A 20,712-nucleotide genomic window follows, 5' to 3' on the forward strand; every position below is an offset into this window, starting at 1 on the left:
ACACACACACACACACACACACAGGACATTACTTAATAAATTGATCAAAATGGAATGTGAGTGGGAGATTAGTGAAAAATTTTATGTCCAGTTACCGAAGGAGATAACTGTGGTGTTAGAGATTATTCTTTTTCTTAAGAAATACACAATGAAATATTCATGGAGAAAGTGCACAATGCATTAAATATATTCTCAAATATTCAAAAATGTATGCATAGTTTTCATAGGCATATATATGTCTTCCTATATAGAAACAAGGGGAAGGAGGAAAGGCGAGAGAGATTTTAAACAGGTCAAAATCATAACCGGTACATCTGGATAAAGGGTATATGGCTTTACCATCTATGGCTTTACCATCAATGCAACTTTTCCACAACTTTATTTTCAAATACATTTTAAAAATGAATTTAACCCTGAACCGAAGGCAGAGGCTTTAACCCACTGAGCCCCCAGGCGCCCCGTCATTTACTATTTCTTTTTTTTTAAAATTAATTAATTTATTTTCAGAAAAACAGTATTCATTATTTATTCACCACACTCAGTGCTCCATGCAATCCGTGCCCTCTATAATACCCACCACCTGGTACCCCAATCTCCCACCCCCCCGCCACTTCAAACACCTCAGATTGTTTTTCAGAGTCCATAGTCTCTCATGGTTCACCTCCCCTTCCAATTTCCCTCAACTCCCTTCTCCTCTCCATCTCACCTTGTCCTCCATGCTATTTGTTATGCTCCACAGATAAGTGAAACCATATGATAATTGACTCTCTCTGCTTGACTTATTTCACTCAGATAATCTCTTTGAGTCCCGTCCATGTTACTATGAAAGTTGGGTATTCATCCTTTTTTTTTTTTAATTTTTTATAAACATATATTTTTATCCGCAGGGGTACAGGTCTGTGAATCGCCAGGTTTACACTCTTCACAGCACTCACCAAAGCACCTACCCTCCCCAATGTCCATAACCCCACCCCCCTTCTCCCAACCCCCTCATCCTTTCTGATGGAGGCATAATACTCCATAGTGTATATGGACCACATCTTCCTTGTCCATTCGTCCATTGAAGGGCATCTTGGTTCTTTCCATAGTTTGGCGACCATGGCCATTGCTGCTATAAACATTGGGGTACAGATGGCTTTTCTTTTCACGACATCTGTATCTTGGGGGTAAATACCCAGGAGTGCAATTGCAGGGTCATAGGGAAGTCTATTTTTAATTTCTTGAGGAATCTCCACACTGTTCTCCAAAGAGGCTGCACCAACTTGCATTCCCACCAAGAGTGGAAGAGGGTTCCCCTTTCTCCACATCCTCTCCAACACATGTTGTTTCCTGTTTTGTTAATTTTGGCCATTCTAACTGGTGTAAGGTGATATCTGAGTGGGGAGCCTGCTACCTCCTCTCTCTCTGCCTGCCTCTCAGCCTACTTGTAATCTCTGCCTGTCAAATACATAAATAAAATCTTTAAAAAAAAAGTAATAGTAAATGATAACTGACTCTCTCTGCTTGACTTATTTCACTCAGCATAATCTCCAGAGTCAGTTATCACATGGTTTCACTTACTTGTGGAGTATAAGGAATAACATAGTGGACATTGGGAGATGGAGAGGAGAAGGGAGTTGGGGGGAATCAGAGGTGGAGACGAACCATGGGAGACTGTGGACTCTGAGAAACAGAGGGTTTTGGAGGGGGTGTGAAGTTGGGTGAGCCTGGTGGTGGGAATTATGGAGGGATCGCATTGCATGGAGCACTGGGTGTGGTGCATAAACAATGAATTTCAGAACATACAAAAAATAAAATTAAATTAGAAAGAAAAAAATGAATTTAACCCAACCTTTGATATATCTGACTTTGATTCCAGAAGCTAGTGCCTCCACCATACTCCGACCCCAGATGTGTGCAATGCCAACTTTAAAACAGCTGTCTCAGGTTCTGTCCTAGGCAGGAAACCTGGGATCCTCTTTGGACACTGGAAACATGCTAACATTTCAACAAGGTTTTACAAAACTGGCAAAGAGTTCCCCATTAAAAAAAAATATATATATATATATATAAATTATATGCAATATAAAGCAAACAACAAAGAACAAAAATTCTAGATGTTTTTAACACAGAACCCATGATTTCATTTTTCTCTGGTGCCACCAGGTTGCTCTTCTCCTGGGTTTTGCCGTGTCATTGACTTGCTGGGCCTTTCTTTGCTCTACTAGTCAGTTTCCATTCCTCCTAGTCAGATTTCCGTCTTCCAATAATGTGTTGACATCTTTTGTTCTTTATACTCCCCTTCTTGTCATCCTTAAGCACTTGTTTTTAAACGGTTTACTTGTTTTAACAGCTTTATTGAAAAACAGGTCACATACCATACAATCTGCTCATTTAATGTGTGTAATTCCTTGATTTTCAATAGAGGCATCACCACAGTCAATTCTAAAACGTTGTCATGACTTAAGAAAAACAAATCGGCAAACTTTTGCTCTCATTCTCCTCACTCTCCTCCCTCGAGCTCTAAGATGAATCTGTTTTCTGTTTTGTAGATTTCACTATTCACCATTCACACTTCATGTGACTGGAGTCCTATGTGGCCGTTAGTGACTGGCTCCTTTCATTTAACATGTTTTCAAGGTTCATCCCTGTTGTGGCATGGGTTGGTGTTTTTTATTCCACAAAATACTATATCATAGGAATATGTTATATTTAATTTACCCATTTCTCAGTTGATGGATGTTTGAATTGTTTCCGTCCTTTGACCTTATAAATAAGATAGCTATAAACATTTGTATTTGTTTACAAGATTTCGTGTAGACCTATGTTTTCATTTCTGGGGAGTATATACCTAGAAGTGGAACTGCTGTGTCATATGTTAACTCTATGTTTAACTTTTCGATCAAGTGCCACACTGTTTCCAAATTAGCTGTGCCATTTTTCATTCCCACCAACAGTGCATGGGGGTTCTAATTTCTCCACATTCCCACCAACATTTGTATTCCTTTTGATTTTAGCCATCATTGTAGGTGTGAAGTTTGGGTCAATATTGATTTTGATTTGCATTTTCCCGATGGTTAATGATATTGAGCAGTTTTCATCTAATCTTTTACTTTTGATGGCATTTAGGGAAAGAGGGGAGTGTTTGATCTACTCCATTATAGGTGAAACACAGTAGTTTAATTGAAAAGAGGACATTTTTTTTTCTAAGTATTTCAAAACACACAATGTCAAGTCTTTGACAACATATATGGTGTTCTTCTATTCTTTTTGCATCATATTACAGTTACTGAGTGATTCAGGGACAGTGAAACTCTGCCCTGAATTTGCTCTGTAAAATGGCTTCTTGTGTGGGGTGGAGGAATTCACTAAAATGACTCCTCAGGGCAGACTATTAGGCAGAGCTGAACTGATGGCCAACAGCCTCTAAAGCCCAGTGCCTTTTTGACACCAATGCTGCATACACCTGTTGTGAATAAGTGTGCAGCACAGGTGATAAATATCAAAGAAATGTGAGAGCTTTGACGTGGACACAGAGCATATGTCTCAGAGATGGATGGCAAGATGTGTTAAAGGGGCTTTTGCCCTTTAATCCCAGCGTATCACAACCGCCCAATGATAATTGGGCAAGTTGGGTGGCGGATATGTGGGAAGTTATATTGTTATATGTGCTCTTGGACATGTTTCTGTAAAAACCATTAAAAAGAAAATAAGATGTAGTCAATCCATTAAAAAAAAAAAAGAGGTTAGTTGGCTCATAAGGGCAGGGAGGAGGGGTCAGAAGGAGACCTGGCAAGGGTGGATCAGTCCATCAAGACTTGAAGTTAACTCTCTCTCAATAAAGACATTTCAGAAAGTATACTTCCTTTGAGATTGGGAAGGAAACCTCTTTCCCTATAACAGGAAGGGAGACTAAAAATAACAGTGGGGAGATTTTGGGGGCAGGATTTGTGTTTTTTTGTTTTGTTTTGTGAGAGGCTCGATCACTGCATTCTTGCTCCTCCGTGAGCTGTGGTCCAGCACATCTGCTAAGCAAGCAACGATGGCCTAAGTTTGAGGGAAGTAAAGGAAACCTGAAATAGATCTGAGGGCCACCTGGGTGTCTCAGTCAGTTAAGAATCTGTCTTCAGTTCAGGTGATGACCCTGGTGTCCTGGGATTGAGTCCTGCTCCCTGCTTGGCAGGAAGCCTGCTTCTCCCTCTCCCTCTGCCACTCCCTCTGATTGTGCTCCTGCTCTCTGTCAAATAACATTTAATATAAGATAAATTAGATCTGAGTACACTGTATAACATTTAATATAAGATAAATTAGATCTGAGTACAGTGAGGAGAGAATGTACTAAGGAAATAGTGACCTAACTCCATTTATTTTGTTCAAGCTAATAAGTGTTGGGTAAGTATTTGTGGAGTGAATGAATGATTTCCAGGTAGTGCTGGGGCTGAATTTCATGTGGCATCAGTAGACTCAGGTGTGAGTAGACTCAGTTTTGACATGGGAGATTTAATGCAACAATAATCTTTTACACACAGAAAGGCATTTCTAAAAGAGGCAGAGAGATAAGATTTTGCCAGACAGGAAGGACTGAAGGGGATTAGATGGGGTCGTCCACCTGTACTGGAGACTGTTTTGTTTTGTTTTTTGAATTGAAGAGGGGCTGATGCAAGATCACATTAGTGTCAGGTGTAGCATTCTATGCTGTGCTGTGCTCACCACAACTGCAGCTGCCCCATGTCACGAGATAACGCTGTTCCAGTGCCATGGACTCTATTTCCTATGCTGCACTGGTGCTTTTTACATGTTGTTACCCAGCAAGCCATCAGTTCTACCTTGGAGAGTGAGGAAAGGAAGAAGAAGGCCTTGCTGGAGAGGCAAGAAGTGGAAAGTGGATGATGTGGAGTAGAAAAATTCACAGGGACATATAAGCTGGAACGACAGGGGCATGAAGGTAAGGGATAGAATGCCAGACTATAATATTTCTGATTGCAGAATTATTTCTGGTAATAAGCTCTACATGGTGGCACGAAGTGCCCTGGGTTTGCTATAATGGACTCTAAAATGAGATGATGTAGGACCTGTCAGGCTGGGTTACTGGCTGGTCTCTCCGAGTCTCCTGTTCCCCCTCCTCACCTCTTCAGGGTTCCTGCCCGGGTCTCCTTTCTACCTATCGTCCCCCTCAGGGCCTCCACAGCGTCAAGTCTGCATTCTTTCTGTGACCCCAACTTTCAGATAGTGTAGGGTCAATGATAACCTGGACCAGAAGCTACAAGTGTGGTAGCGAGAGAGGTCATGGACATCTGTTTTTTTGTTTTAGCACTGAGCAGTCCTGAGACTGTCCAGAAGACTACTTCAGGTGTTCTCTAGCACACTCACCCCATTTTGAGTCCCAGTCTGAGGTGGAGTTGCCTTTCCTCTAGAGCCCTATTTTAAGTGTGGGAATGTGTGCCGTCATGGCCCCCCGCCCCCACCAAAAAAGCATTCCATGGAGTTCCATGGTAAGCCCCCAAACATCTGTATGCTGGTACACAGTCTAGAACTCACCTCTTGTTCATAAGTTGCATGTCTTATGATTATTATTAATTTTTCCCCAAACATGTAATGATGTCAATCTGTAAAAATGAATTGCTTCACTTTTGAGGTAATTCAGTGTGTAAGTTTGGTGAATACGATGTCTTTATTATTGACATTAGTTTTTGTGGAAAAGAGTTTAGTGTGCACTTTGGAATGTCCTGCATCTCTTCCCTTTGAAATTTCATCTGGTCCCAATTACCATCTGCTCCTAATTTGATTCAGTGGCAGAGAACGAGCCGAGCTTCTGTACTCAAGCTGAAGCAGACACATTTCATTAGGCCTCATTCTGGTGGTGTTCTTTATGTATCGGCTAAAGTTTATAGGGAAGTTTATATATTCGCAGCAACTTTATGAAGTCCTGTTAAAAAGACAGAGACCTGCCTCTACTTTTGAGTAGAGTACTGCCTGTACTTTTGACCTCTTAGTGAGCTGTCAAAGTCACTCAGAGCTGTTATGTGTTTTTAGCTAGTTAAGTAAATAAGCAGCCGTGTCTGCCATAGCTCTTATTTTGTTTTTTCTTTCCACATCAGAATCATTATCATACAGCAGCTGAATTGATGCATTTGGAATATTGGGCCCTCCATTGGTCCCTTTGAAATCCCTGTTCAGTTAAGTTCATCTAATATGTAAGGATAGTTACTATGTGCCCAGCAGAGCTAAGCGTTGGCAGAGAGCAGTGAATGTGATTGACAGAGCCCTGGGCTTCCTGAGTTTCCAGGCTTTGGGGAAAGAGAGGCATTGACTATGAAGACCTACACAACAAACCAGTCTTCAGATTTTAGAATAGTTGTGTCTTCACTGCTTGCCACTACGCAGTACCCACAGTGTCCCTGAGTCCTGGTCCAAACAGAACTGGTTGTGATCTGCCCAGGTGGTGTCTGCCACAGGCACTGAGAGGTGCCATGTGGGTGCTCCCCAGGCCATGTCTGTTCAAAGCCTTCTTTTTCCATCCAGACAAGAAACCATCGATTCATCTAATGCAACCATGGTTGGCAACCACGGCCTATAGGCCCAAACTGTCCTGCTGCCTGCTTTTTTTTTTTTTTTAAGATTTTTTAAAATTATTTTTTATTTATTTTCAGCATAACAGTATTCATTATTTTTGCACCACACCCAGTGCTCCATGCAATCCGTGCCCTCTCTAATACCCACCACCTGGTTCCCCCAACCTCCCACCCCCCCCCACCCCTTCAAAACCCTCAGATTGTTTTTCAGAGTCCATAGTCTCTCATGGTTCACCTTCCCTTCCAATTTCCCCAAACTCCCTTCTCCTCTCTATGTTTTTGCGTGGTCCACAGACTAAGAATGGTTTTACAATTTTAAGTAGTCAAAGACAAGTCAAAAGAAGAATATTTCATGACACAAGAAAGTGATATAAAGGTAAAATTTCAGTGTCCATAAATGAAGTTATATTAGAATAAAGTCATGTTTATTCATTTACATATTGTCTATGTCTGCTTTCTTGCTATGTGGCAGAGTTGAGTAGTTACAAGGGAAACTGTGATGACTCACAGCACCAAAAATATTCTCTGTCTGGCCCTATACAGGGAAGGTTGCTGACCCCTGATCAAAGGGGCCATGTTATGTCTTTTCTGATTTTTCTCACCTATCTAGTCAGTGTATAAGGCAGACTATGATATATGCCAGCCTCTTATCTATCCTTCTAGTTCTGAATTTCTCCTCCAACAACTACATGACAACCTCATCTTACAAAAACTCCCTAACTCATCTTTCTAAATAGGGAAGAGAGATGATTGACCCCTGTAGCAAGCCAGATACCCACCACCCCTGTAATTTGACCTGAGTTCTTTGAGCCTCCTAGTATGGTACTATCTATGCATCTGCACTTAGGGTGTTTCAATTTTAAGGAAAAAACCTGCATCCTTCTAAGTAGGTTTTCCATGCCACTCTTTTGAATAGGCTGACTCCATAGTATAGTTTAATAAGACATTTGGCTTGTTAATTTTCAGAAGTCATCTGGGTTTATGTTACATTATTTTAAATACATTTGGCTACCTGCTTTCTTTAATAATCATTCTCTTCTAAAACGTCTAAAAATTTCTGTAATCGGGAATTTCTGAAGAGGTGGTATATTCTCCACATGACAAAGTCTGACCAGTAGAGTTCGCTCTAATAAGCACTTATTTAGTTATCTAGTTATAATGTAATGAAAGTGCCCAAGATATAACAGTCATAACTGATCCATGGGAGTGGATTATATGATTTAGAATAAATTTCTTTATTTTTCGTATTTATCTCCATAAAATAAGCATGACTGATTAGAACAATCTACTATTGTTCTTGTAATATTTCCCTCACACAGATAATCATGGTAATATTTATCTTATATCATCACCTCACATGCCATTAAAATGCTTATTTTAAAATGTAATGAAAATTTCATTTGATTCTCTTAATCCTAGATAATATTGCAGCAAGTTAAATGCATTTAGAACATTTGTATTCACTTCTTATTTCTCACAAATAATGTTTGATTGTGAAGTAATACAGTTCGGGGCCAAGAAAAAATTATTATATTTAGCCTAATTCTTTGAGGACTATCCAAATGCTTTCACTACTTTTCAAAGACACTTTTCCAATTGTTAATACTGAATGCAATTTGTGTATTTATTTAAATAATATGTGCGAGCAACAGACATCTAATATCTGGCTTATGAGGAAAAGAAAAAAATAAGCTGGAAAATTCTTCTAGGAAAGATGAAAGAAGGTTACAGGTCTTGATAGCTTTTGGAGCATAGACATTTAGCAGAGTCCGGCAAAACTGAAACAGAAGCCCTGCCACAAATATGACTCATTCCTGAAAAAACTGACATGATAGGTCTAATTTCAGACAAGTATCTTAAAGAACTGATAATCCATGCTAAAAGGCAGAGCTTTTTTTGCTCTGTGCTTCTGCCAGGTCGTTTCTGAGACTAAAATGTGTAGTGAAAGCAACAGTCTGGCCTTGCTATGTGGGACACATAACCTCTTCTCCATGGAGCAGATTGATGTTGACACGTCACAGAGATGGAAATTGAAACCCAAGCATTTAATGTGCTTCCCCCAAAGCCTGTGGTTAATCAGTATCTGAACCTGGATCTCAGGGATCTTCTTTTGTGAAGCCTGGGATCAGACCAAGAGGATACACGGCACAGTGCTTTTGACATCTTGACCAGAACCACAAAGTACTGGAAAGTCCTCAGGAATGGATGTTCCCTACTGATTTCCAAACCTTAGGTATGTCCTTTTAGGTAAGTGTTAGGAAAAATATGACGCCTCTAAAAGAAGTTTCCAAGCCACAAAACCTACGTAGAACTGAGACAGTGTTTGACCTTGTGCCCACCTAATTTGTGAAACATTGTTGTTGCCTATGTTTTTATGATGCAGCTTTAAAGAAGATGTCTCCTTTGGCCCTCACATCTCTGAGGAACTTCCAGATATGAGTTCTCTATTATAGAATAAGAGGCAGAAACATCAAAAGGTTAACTGATTTCTTGAGATAATAGTAATTGTACCAAATAAGTGAAAGCACTGCCCAATTGCAGTATTCAACATCTGTTTGACTTTTCTTAATATGCTTGAGTGTTATTGTTGTAGAGCAACATAGTAAATCTACAATTAATTTCAGGTGACTGTAAGTTGATACCTCAGACGTTCATTGAGCACCTGCTCTATTTCAGACCCATGGTAAGCACCAGTGTGCTTATGAATTATGAGTTACTCACAATCTCTGTTTCCAAAGGCTTATAATCTAGTGAAGGAAACAAGTTTCCAAGTAAATCAATTCAATATTATATAGTACAAACCAACTGAGAAGGACGGGTTTTATGGGAGAGATATTTATTTAACTTTGTTCAGATAAAAATGCTCGAGGAAGGAAAAGCTAAGTTCCAGTAAGAATAAACTTTATTCAGGGAATAATAGCTTGATAAAACCTGTGAAGTATGAAAGTACATAAAATGTATACATTCTATAGTATATGGCAAAATATGGGGAGAGAAAGATGAGGCTGAAGAGTGAGGTTAGGTCCCGGCCACAGAAGGATTATTCTCTGCCTCACTAAGAAACTGGATTCTAGAGATATCAGGAGAAGAATTACAGTAGTGATATCTCCACCTGAACTAGATTTCTTAAACTATATTGTAGAGAGAGGCTCCAAGGCGGCAAGCCTAGAGGTAGGGAGACAAGGTGGGAAGCTGTTGCATAGCCCAGACAAGAGGTGGATAAAATCTGATTTAGGACAGTGATAGCAAGGATGGAGAGGAAAAGAACAAGCTAGAAGAAATACTTTGAAAGGGATCCTGGAATACAGTGATTAGATCTGACACTACTGAGGAAGAGAGGAGGTCTGGGCATACTTTGGGATGCCTCATTAGACAGTGGACCCAAAATAGTAACAGAGGAAGAGGAGAAGGCTTGAGGATGTGTGGGTATAAAAGATAAAAGAAATTGTCATAGAACCACATCCATTGCAACCAATATTCCTACTTTGAAATGTTTCTTTCTTGTCTTCATTTTTCATGTATTGTATGCGTAATTAAGTTCCTACTACATTTAAAATAATGTATTTTGCTTTTTTTTGGAGAAAAGCATCATTTCTTACAGAAAGCATTATTTCATAATATTAAAATTATTTTTAAACACACTTTTCAATAACTGCATAAGTACAGTTACTGAATAACTAATAACCACATATGATGGATTTAACAAGTTTTTTCGCACTGGGGCACCTAAGAGATCAAACAGTCCCTGGAGGTTGACGAGAAATCCTTGCAACAGTGGTCTCTATAAACTACACACAACAACTGGAGAAATTCTACCCAACGATTTGGCTAGACTGAGGTTCTTTGAAAGTGTTCTAAAAAGAAGGAGATAAATATTTCTTAGAAACAGGTAGGCAGTTCACAGGAGTCAATCAAATACATATTAAGATAAAAATATCAAGTAGTCTTCCTCTTGTTTTATTTAAAAGAACTGACTTTGTCATTTGTGCTAACAGAGTAATAACATCGTGTTCTGGTTAGAACGTGGCCTTGGATAGAGATATATAGTCAAGAGCAGAAACAGTGAGATTTGGCATTAACCTTTTTCCTTTTCTGTCTAGTGATATGGTTCAGGGGAATAAAGTCTGCAGATTAAAACAAAAACAAAAACAAGACAAAAAAATTTCATTTCCCTGGAGCTGAACTTGGACAAATCCACACTGTCAATCACATGGGTAAAATGTAGGCCAGGCTGCCTCATGTTTTTCAAAATCAACAATAAATGAAATATAAGACGTGAATATGACTGAGTATTTATAATTCTCACTTCTCGGTTGGCATAGTCAGGAATTATTAAATATGCAGACAATATTTCCATTATTTGGGGGTTTCTTCTCTCTCTCTCTCTCTTTTTTTTCCATCTTCTCAGCAGGGAATTTCAGTGCACATTTTTGCCCTTTGGCTTCATCTCTTGGTAGCTCATGAAAAATGATACGTAGGTGGTTTATAGTCAACGCCAGAATCAACACTCTTTCTGTTCTGAAAAGTTGAGAATTTGAAAGCGTTTTTCCCTCTCATAAGGATTTACTCAAGTATTTATATATCCTGTAATAGTTGGCATCAGTGATCTTATTCCTTCATATTTTTGGACACTTTTATTTAGAATAACATGCTTCACAACCAAAGAAACAAACTACCAATGAATACAACTTTATTTTCAATTATTTTTCTTCACATCACTGTGAAAGTTGTATTTAAATATGTGTCATGCATATGTCCAATTTTCCGCAAGTGGAAATTCTAGTAGTTCAAGAGGAATATGATGATGTATTTAGAAGTCCTGAATAGTCACTGACCAATGAAAACCCTGTGTAAATGAAGAACAATGTTTATATACAAAATATTAGTTCATTGTACATTGGACTTAGTAACTCAGACCTTTAGGATTGGGGTGGGGGATTGAATTAGATGTTACAAACAGACACTTTGGGTACATGTTATGTAAAAAACAAGGGACAGAAAAAAAATCTAGCTGCTCAAAGGTATAGGAGTAGAGCTAAGTCATAATATACTTGTAGAATTCAAAATTCTACAACACAACACATACAGTTTGCAGGAATTGTGCTGCTTTTCATTAGATTCTGTATTGCTGACATGGGTGGTCCTGAAAACCAGAGAACATATATTAACCATCTACCCTGTCTACCCCTACTAGAGTGAAGGAAATTCTATGGGTCACAGACACACCTAAAGTAAGGAAATGGGGAAAATTATGTTAAGTTACCGTTCGGTTGAGCCATTGGGATGAAGCAATTCTCTGATGCTTTCTGATTTCCTAGTGATAGTAATATATAAAGTACAAACATTAAATGTTCATTATTATTATTTTTAAATTTTATTTATTTATTTATTTGACAGGAAGAGAGATCACAAGTAGGCAGAGAGGCAGGCAGAAAAAGAAGGGGAAGTAGGCTCCCTGCTGAGCAGAGAGCCTGATGCGGTGCTGGATCCCAGGACCCTGAAATCATGACCTGAGCTGAAGGCAGAAGCTTAACCCACTGAGCCACCCTGGCACCCTGAAATGTTCATTATTATTTAAGCTTCCCTTGTTATTAATGTGGTTGTATTGAAGGCCACAGTACTTCCAACTGTGGATGTATATTTACCCAAGCCATCATTAGACAATGGCCTGGACTTAATGCCACTGGCCGCTCCATTCCAGCAAAAACCCACTGAACACTGTGTGAGAATTTCAATTTCTTGCTTGACCAAGTCAGTTTCTGATTCATAATTCATGTGTTTTGTTCTTTTAAGAAATAAATCATACATCCCTATTTTAGTCAGTATTATAAAAACATCATCATGAAGACATGTTTATTAAAGGAAACAGTTAATTATTTTTTAAAAGACCTGGCAGATGTACCGTAGTAAAATCTATGTTGGATCATAAATGTCAACACTATCTAGTGTTCCCTTGATGAATTAATGGAATGTGTGATGAGACCCTATGATGCATAGTTGACTTTATGCTGCCAAAAAGAGTGGAGTTTGACTCTTAGACCTCAGTCTGAGGCAGATGGGTCAATGGTGGTGTCCCAGTCAGAGGGCAACCCTGCTCTGCTTTCTCAGGCTGCTGATTATGGAGCTAACCTATGCTCAGAAACCTGTTTTCAATTATTTTGTGTTTCAAGAAAAACAAAGTGCCATTCATTCAAACTAACGGGAAGTCACAAGCCTGGGGCACAACGCTGAAAATGGCCAATTGAATTAACATGCTTTTTTATGTGTGAGTAGAAATATCCTGACAGGTAGCTACATAAACATGGGGTTCTTACTTTTTTAGTGAATTACCCAGGAATGATTTTTTAAGAGACATCAGACCACAGTCTGTGCTACATGTGTGATATCATGCTATAAATGAGAGAAAAAGCATCTTCAAAACCAAGATGGATATACTTTCTTTTTCCCTTTGTACAAATATTATGCGTTAAAATCTGATTTTAGGGAAAAGTCTCTGAAAGCCACTAAGAAGTAGAATGTCAGAACCGGCTACAATGAACTGTAGAAAAAGGAACCTTCTACTCACTGGATATATCTTTGCTCTTTATTATCCCCAAAAGGTGAAATTCCAGAAATACCATTTTACACTCAATGTGGTATATTTCTTTTGTTATTCATTAACTTTTAGTTATTGGTGGTATATTATGCAGAAAACCATCAATATAGGTTCTAGAAAGGGAAGTAGTCAAATAAAAGAAGACAATAAATTAGACATAATCCTACCTCTCAGGGCATTGAGAGTGTTTTTGAGAACAAACGGGAAAGGAAAAGAAATACAGTAATACGTTAAGGATGTCACTTGAGTACTAAGGAGTTTGAACTTCACTTGAGATGGTAAGAGATGAGTGCTGTTAATGACAATATTCAAACTGCTTTTTAAGCAAAGTATTCTGAAAGCAATGTAGTTGAAGAGAAGAGAGGGAGAAAAGGTAGAAGAACTAATTAGAGGCTATAACTTTTACAAGTGACAGATAAGAAAGATCAAGACTATCACAGTGACAATGGGAATGGACGGCTGGGAACTACCAATGGGAATCCTGGGGGAAGTGTAACTCTTTGGAGCAGACACTGGATGGGATAGAATCATCAAAACCAAGGAAGGATGACTCCTAAGAAGGAGAGGTCATCAAGAATGTAAAATGCTATGGTCAATGGCCATACCACCCTGAATGTGCCCGATCTTGTCTCGTCTCAGAAGCTAAACAAGGCCAGGTCTGATTAGTATTTGGGTGGCAGAACGCAAATGCTACAGACTAAAAGAATTCTTACTCTGGCTTATTCATCCTAGTGGAAAAGAGAGCATATCGTTATTATCTCCATCTCATTAGTAAAAACTTATTGGCTTCTGCTATATCGGACATAGTACGGGTTCTCAATAAATGATAAAATGATAAATAATGGAAAAAATAGTGAGCAAAATTGGTAAGGTCCTTACTTTCATGTAGCTGAAAACTTACCCAGAGAGCATTAAACCAAAAGCAATAATGATATCACCATTTTGCTCTGAGGCAAGCACCTCTCTGCCATTATTAGGTCTTGTGCATTAGGAGACGCTAACTCTCCCCAGCTTCCCAAACTGGTGTATTTGATCTAAGACCAGAACCATAGGAGGAGGGGAGGGTGCCTTCTCTGTCTCGCCACAGTGAGCCGTGGTCGCCAAGACTGAGACTTCACTCTCCAGGTGTTTCAGTTCAGCGCTCGAGAAGCAGCCTCTCTTCCCTCCATGGTGGGAACCTGGAAGTGTGAAGTACTGGAGCTGTGGTAGCCAACTTAGAAGCATGAAGTCAACCTTGTCTGTGATTTGAACAATAATTTTCTACAATAAGTAGAAAGCAGAGCCAAGAGTTACAGAGAAAACCATGTCCTGATGATATCATCCGAGTCTGGTCAAATTCTGACCAAAGCTAGATTTATTCTTGAACTTTTGGGTTAGGTGAGGCAATAAATTCTATTTTGGTACAAAACCAGTTTGGTTTGGATTTTCATGCACTTGTAATCAAAAGAAGTCTAACCATTACAACTCAGCTCTTTAAAAAATGTCCTGTTCTTTTTTTCCAGACGGCAAAAAATTTTGAAATTACTTTTCTCTAAACATTTTATTGCAAAACTATGGTGTATTACAAAATTTGAAACATTTGAAATCTAAGAAGAATGGTATTTCCTTGGAAATAATTAAATGACTATCTATGGAAAGTTATAGTATCTTGCAGTCTGTTTTAAATTATGGTATAAAGTTCACAGCTGTATGTTCTTCAGTTACCAGAATGCAGAGCAGTGGTCTGCTATCCGGGCCATGACAAACCTGCCTTTTTTTTCTCTTTTGAGATAGCAAGAATGTTGCTGAGTGATTACTTTATTGAAAAGTAATTGAAGTTTACTTTTTATTTCTAGGTAAAAATATTTTTTAAAAAATTAAATAGCTCTTGTTTTGAGAATCTCTTATTTGAGTGGAGGAGATGAACATATAAACCACTAAATGCACTAAAATCAATGCTTATGTTGCCTGGATCTTTACCTTTATGTTTTAAAAAAGCATTGTTTATTAGAATTCATTCACATGATGTTCACCTGTAAACAATGACAAGGCTGCTTGAAATTTTGAGGGATTTCTTCATACCATGTATGGTCATCATTCAGAATCAGCTTGCAAATGCTGTATTATACATATTCAGACTTCCAGACATGAGTAAATACAGTGATGCCTTCCTAACCTAGATTTTCCCTCCCATGCAATTATATCTTATGGTCTTAATTGTGTCTGTTTTTTGAGCAACCAGAGGATTTCAACTCCACTATTCTGTATTCTTTCTTTTTAAAGATAGTTAGTAAAAAGAGGCGCTAACACTTAGCAGTAAAAAGGGAATGTTACTTCGTAGAGTTTTTCCCCTCTTAGTGAAGATTTGAAAAAGGAAATTGAAATAATCTCCCCAATTTCCCCTAACCCAATTTTTAACACACCATCTACGTATGAGGATAAAAATAGTACCTTTTGTAACTACCTCACAGGCTCATCAGGAAGAATAAATAAATAATGTTTATGAAAGTGGCTTGTACATTTTCAAGAGTTGTACAAAGTCAGTCTTCCAGTTTAGAGTTCCTAGAAGCAATGTGTGGTTCAGGCCAGTTGAACAGGCAACGTATTACACAAAGGTGTCACAGTGTATCATGTAGATTTCTACATCTAGGTCAATGATTTTCTGGCAAACAGCAGTAAAGAGAGTCTTGTTCTGATAAATTCTCAATGTTATAACAATGTTCCAACAGGAAGGGTTGCCTTTTTAAAATTCTCACAAAGAGCCTTTTATTGTCATTGAGGAAGTATTGTCCTGCCCATTTTTTCTCCCTTTCTCCAATCCAATATTCACACTGTAGTCTGAAAATTGCTCCTAAAATGCAAATTACATGTCTTTATTCCTCTGTCAAAACACTTCCAGTGATTCCTCAAAGGCCTTCACAATAATTTCCTAGTTTCTAAAATTGGCAACTTTCGAGACCCCTCACCAGCCCAGTCTATCTCTCCATGACTCCTGCTACTCACCACCCCCCATGCTCCAGGGAGAAGAGAGCTAGAATTCCCTGAACAGTCTGCCCTTTCTTGTCTCTGAGCCTGAGGAAATACTCCTTATGCTGGAAATATCTTTCTACTTCTCTTTTCCTATACGCATCCTAGAGGTCACATTAGATGCCATCTCCTCCAGGAAATCATCTCTAAGCTGCCCCTTTTACTCAACCTTCTAGGGATCTATGTGTATACTTGTGTTATGCAGTGGCCTTGTCAGTCATTCAACTGTCTCAAGCAGATAATGAGCAACTGGAGAAGAATGTATGTACCATTGACCTTTGTGCCTGGCACATAATAGACCTTAACTATATTTGCTGAATAAAATGGGGTCTGGCTTCTAACATTGGATGTGTTATTTATATGCTGTGTGACCTTTCTCTATCTTACTTTCCTGCTAGAAAAATAGAAGTCTGACCATAGCATAATGTACAGGGAAGTCAAATTACTATTTTGTACATGTGAAACTCATGTAACTTGGGTGTCAACTATACTCAGATAAAACCATTATACAGTTAAAAAATGAAGTATATTGCAATGATTAAAAAATATAAATTTGAATTTGCCAATTCATGAAAGAGAAGATTTAGACCTGGAAATGAACTATGTGCTTTTCTCTCCTAAAATCAGAATCTTCTATCTTTGCTACTAAAATGGCAAAGAAAGGGAGGGAAATTTTGGTGATTGAATCTCAAAGACATGAAATACGTGCGTGTATGCATGTTTCCTCGTTAACATTAAATTTACCTAATGGGCTTTGAGAAATTTTCTAGCAAAAAATCATGGCAATGGAAATGCTTGGCAAGTGACATTCAGCTATTTTACAGTGGTTTAACATTTTCCAAATGCCAAATGTAATAGGTGTTTGATACTGCACATAATTCACTGGATCTTTATTTCATTGTCACTACAAATTTATGAGTTAAGCTTCAGGGTAAATGGCTTCAACACTCGATCAGGGACTATTCTGAGACGGTGAAATAGAGCTTTACAATTACCTCATTAATCTGGAAGTCAATACACAGGACTCAAGCGACAGCTCCTCTTGGGCAACAGTGTCTTCCTTTTAATCGTCCTGACTGTGGACAAGGCAGAGTATCATTAGGACCTGGGTAGAAGAAGTGGAAGAGGCAAAGGGCTGCTGCAGCTGGAAAATGATGGTGGGAAGGAAAGAAGTGAGTCACAGGGCTGCTGAAAGATGCTACAACCCATGGTGCCTTAAGGTTTAAGAGAATGATCAACGAATACATAAGCCATGTTGATCCATGTTTTGTAACACATTTCCCTTGATACCCATAGGACAAGAATGCTTTTGCAATCCCTGCCAATTTTGACATATCATGCCAGAGGGGGAGTTCCCAGAGGACTTCATTATCTTCTGTGTATTCCCACTATTCAAGGTTTTGTTAAGCTCTATTTTCTGTAGATTTTATTCTAAAAACAATCTTTGGTCCCAATTAAAAATCTGAGTATAACATTGGATATGACTATCAACATATACATGTGTTCTTCCTACAACTCTAAGATTCAACTATACTCCTTGGAGGCTGTGGCTTTCTAATACAGAATCATAGATTTGGTGGGTGTTGAAGAAGCAACATGTCCTGTAGAGAATGACAACCAAAAAAGGAAATGCCACTGAGCTATGTATGATGCTGATTTCTCTTGAATCATCGATAAGTTCGTCTCAAAGGAGATGAACAGAAATACACTGACAACCAAGGGTGGCCACACATATTTGCAAAGTTGAATGCTGGACTAAAAGTGTCAGTTGTTCTATACTTGACAGCAATAATCCTAAATGCGTCTGCTTTCGTGCAGAGACAAGACCATATTTATTGCCATGTCACCTTTTATAGAGTCACACCAGCAAGCACCTGCCATGTATTTCAGTTGAATAAATCAGTGACATTTAAAGACCTGTCAGTAAACCAGTGCCAGACTGGCTAGAGATGAATCATTCAAGGAGCTTGTTATATGTGTCTTCCCAGTCCACCTGAATTAAAATCCTTGTGGGGGGGAGGCCAGGGATCTTAATTCTACAATAGCATCTGTGGTAATTCCTATGACCAGGTTTTGAAACAGTTGGACTAAATCATATTTCATATGTTAGTAGCTGTCCAATGAACTCTCCCCTCACCACAGTATTCTATGTAAGCGATACTCTTTTCTGGGAAAATAACTGAAAAATTTGATAATGGCAATTCTCTGAAGAAAGAAAGCATTAATGGATGGTGAAGCACAGTATCATCAGTTGTCTATCCTTGGCAGATTATACACTTCTTACCTCTGGAATCTTAATTGCCCTCTTGGCTGAGTCTTGGCTGGGTCATGAAATTGGAATCTTCCCGAAGTGGAGGTACATTAGTAGACTTTTACTCATTTTCTGGAACGAAATGGACAAGTCTGTATCCATTCACATCAGGAAAAAAAAAATTCCCTTTAAAGCAACATGTCTTAACACTTCAAAATAGGCCAAACTTTACTACTTCACAGCATGAAACATTTGAAAAGAAGTTGTAGGATTTATGATAGCTCATAGGTTGTCAATGATTCACCCAAGCACCTATGTTTTTAGGAATACAGTGCAATTATATTGCAACAAATATAAGAAGTGGAGATTTAAAAGTGAAACTGTTATTACTCACTTTCTTGAAAATCAAGATGATAGGATTTGAAGAAAAGTTGAAATGTCAGACTGTTAATCTCTCTCAGAAAAAAACCCTCTTATGTTAGAAATTTTATTAATGTATGTGAAAAACTGTTGGAAAAAAAATTTAGCAGAGTTTGCTTTTTCTTCACTTCATGAGAATGTGAGTTTTACCAGAAAGATCATTCATTCACCCAGCCAACAGACCAATACCGTGTTTACTGTTGACCAAGTGTCCTGATTAGCCTGACCACACAACTAGACTAGTTCACATTTAATAAAGTCTGCCCTTTTCACTAAATAATTATTTTTAAAACCAGAATAGAACTAAAAGAGAAATAAAAAATTTAAAAAAATTAAAAAAACAACTAAAAGAGACATTCACTTATTAATTTACTGGAGTAATTTTTTTCTAGATTACTTTGCAAAGCACTATGCTATGCTCTATTAAGGATTTTCAAAATGGCATACAGAAACTCTAACAGTTTATAATCCATAATAACTCATAAAAATGACTGCACAAGGTGTTCCTCAGGTACTATTTTACTTTTTTTTTTTTTTACTTTTTTTTACTTTTACTTTAATTTTACTTTTTTACTTTTACTTTTTACTTCCTCACTTTCTTACAAAAAAAGGTAAGGATGGTTATGAGGGGAGCTAAATTCTTTCTTTCCCAGTAGAGTTCAATGTGGATTGACAAAGCATGTCATTTCTTTTAAACCAGCAGAGAAGGAGTTGAAAATATAAGATTTATTTGCCTATAAGATAGAATCCCATGGCCATTCATTATAATACATCTCTTGTCTACCTTCGACATCCTTCCATTCCCTTCACTATACTTACCTGTCACAAACTCAATCTGCTGAAATCCAACCCTCACCCCACCCAGGTCCAAGCCTGCACCAGTGTAGCTGAATGTGACTGGAGACAGACACACTGATGGTTTCCCTACAAATTCATCCTCATGTTCCCAACAATCGTACTATTTGTTCTGTAAATCTCCTACTCTCTGACTTTTTCATGTCTTTTTTTCTCCCCTCAAACTTCTAAAACTTTCTCCAACTCAACTTTCAAGTGAAAAAAAAATTAATTGCACCAATATTTCAATGAATTATGTCTGTCTAATAAAGCTCCCCAAACTTAATGGTGTGACAAACTAGGAATTTAGTCAGGGTGTGACTGGGAACTTCTTATACACAATGTGCAGCTGCTAAGGTTATGTAGCTAGGAGCCATGCTAGCCTAGATCTCCAAGATGGCCTCTCATCCTCCATAACTCTGCATGAGTCCCTTAAGTTCAGTAGCCTGGATTTCCATAGAGCAAGACAGCTGCACTCTAAGAAAGAGGAAGTAGGATATCCAAATTTCTTAAGCCTTGTGCTTGGAAATCCCAAACATCACCCCAAACTGATTCTATTGGTCAAAGCAAGGCATATGACCTGGTGGATTCAAAAGATGGAAAACGGGGGCACCTGGGTGGCTCATTGGGTTAAAGCCTCTGCCTTCGGCTCAGGTCATGATCCCAGGGTCCTGGGATCGAGCCCCACATCAGGCTCTCTGCTCAGCAGGGAGCCTGCTTCCTCCTCTTTCTCTCTCTCTCTCTGCCTGCCTCTCTGCCTACTTGTGATCTCTATCTGTCAAATAAATAAATAAAATCTTAAGGAAAAAAAAAAGATGGAAAACAGATTCAACCCCCTGATGTGAGAAAGTACATGTGAATACAGGGTTGGGAGGAAATGTTGGTAGACATAATTGAAAATTACAACAACTAATTAAATATTAGTTACCATACCTGATGACCACATCAACCACTTTACCTATATCTGTGATCGCATGTGCATGTCCATGTTCCTTCATGTAACTATTGATGATCTGTCCCTCACCTAATGAAAGTCAACCTCTGCTTTTACATTA

Source organism: Neovison vison, chromosome 1 (assembly GCF_020171115.1).
Source record: "Neovison vison isolate M4711 chromosome 1, ASM_NN_V1, whole genome shotgun sequence".
NCBI lineage: Eukaryota > Metazoa > Chordata > Mammalia > Carnivora > Mustelidae > Neogale > Neogale vison.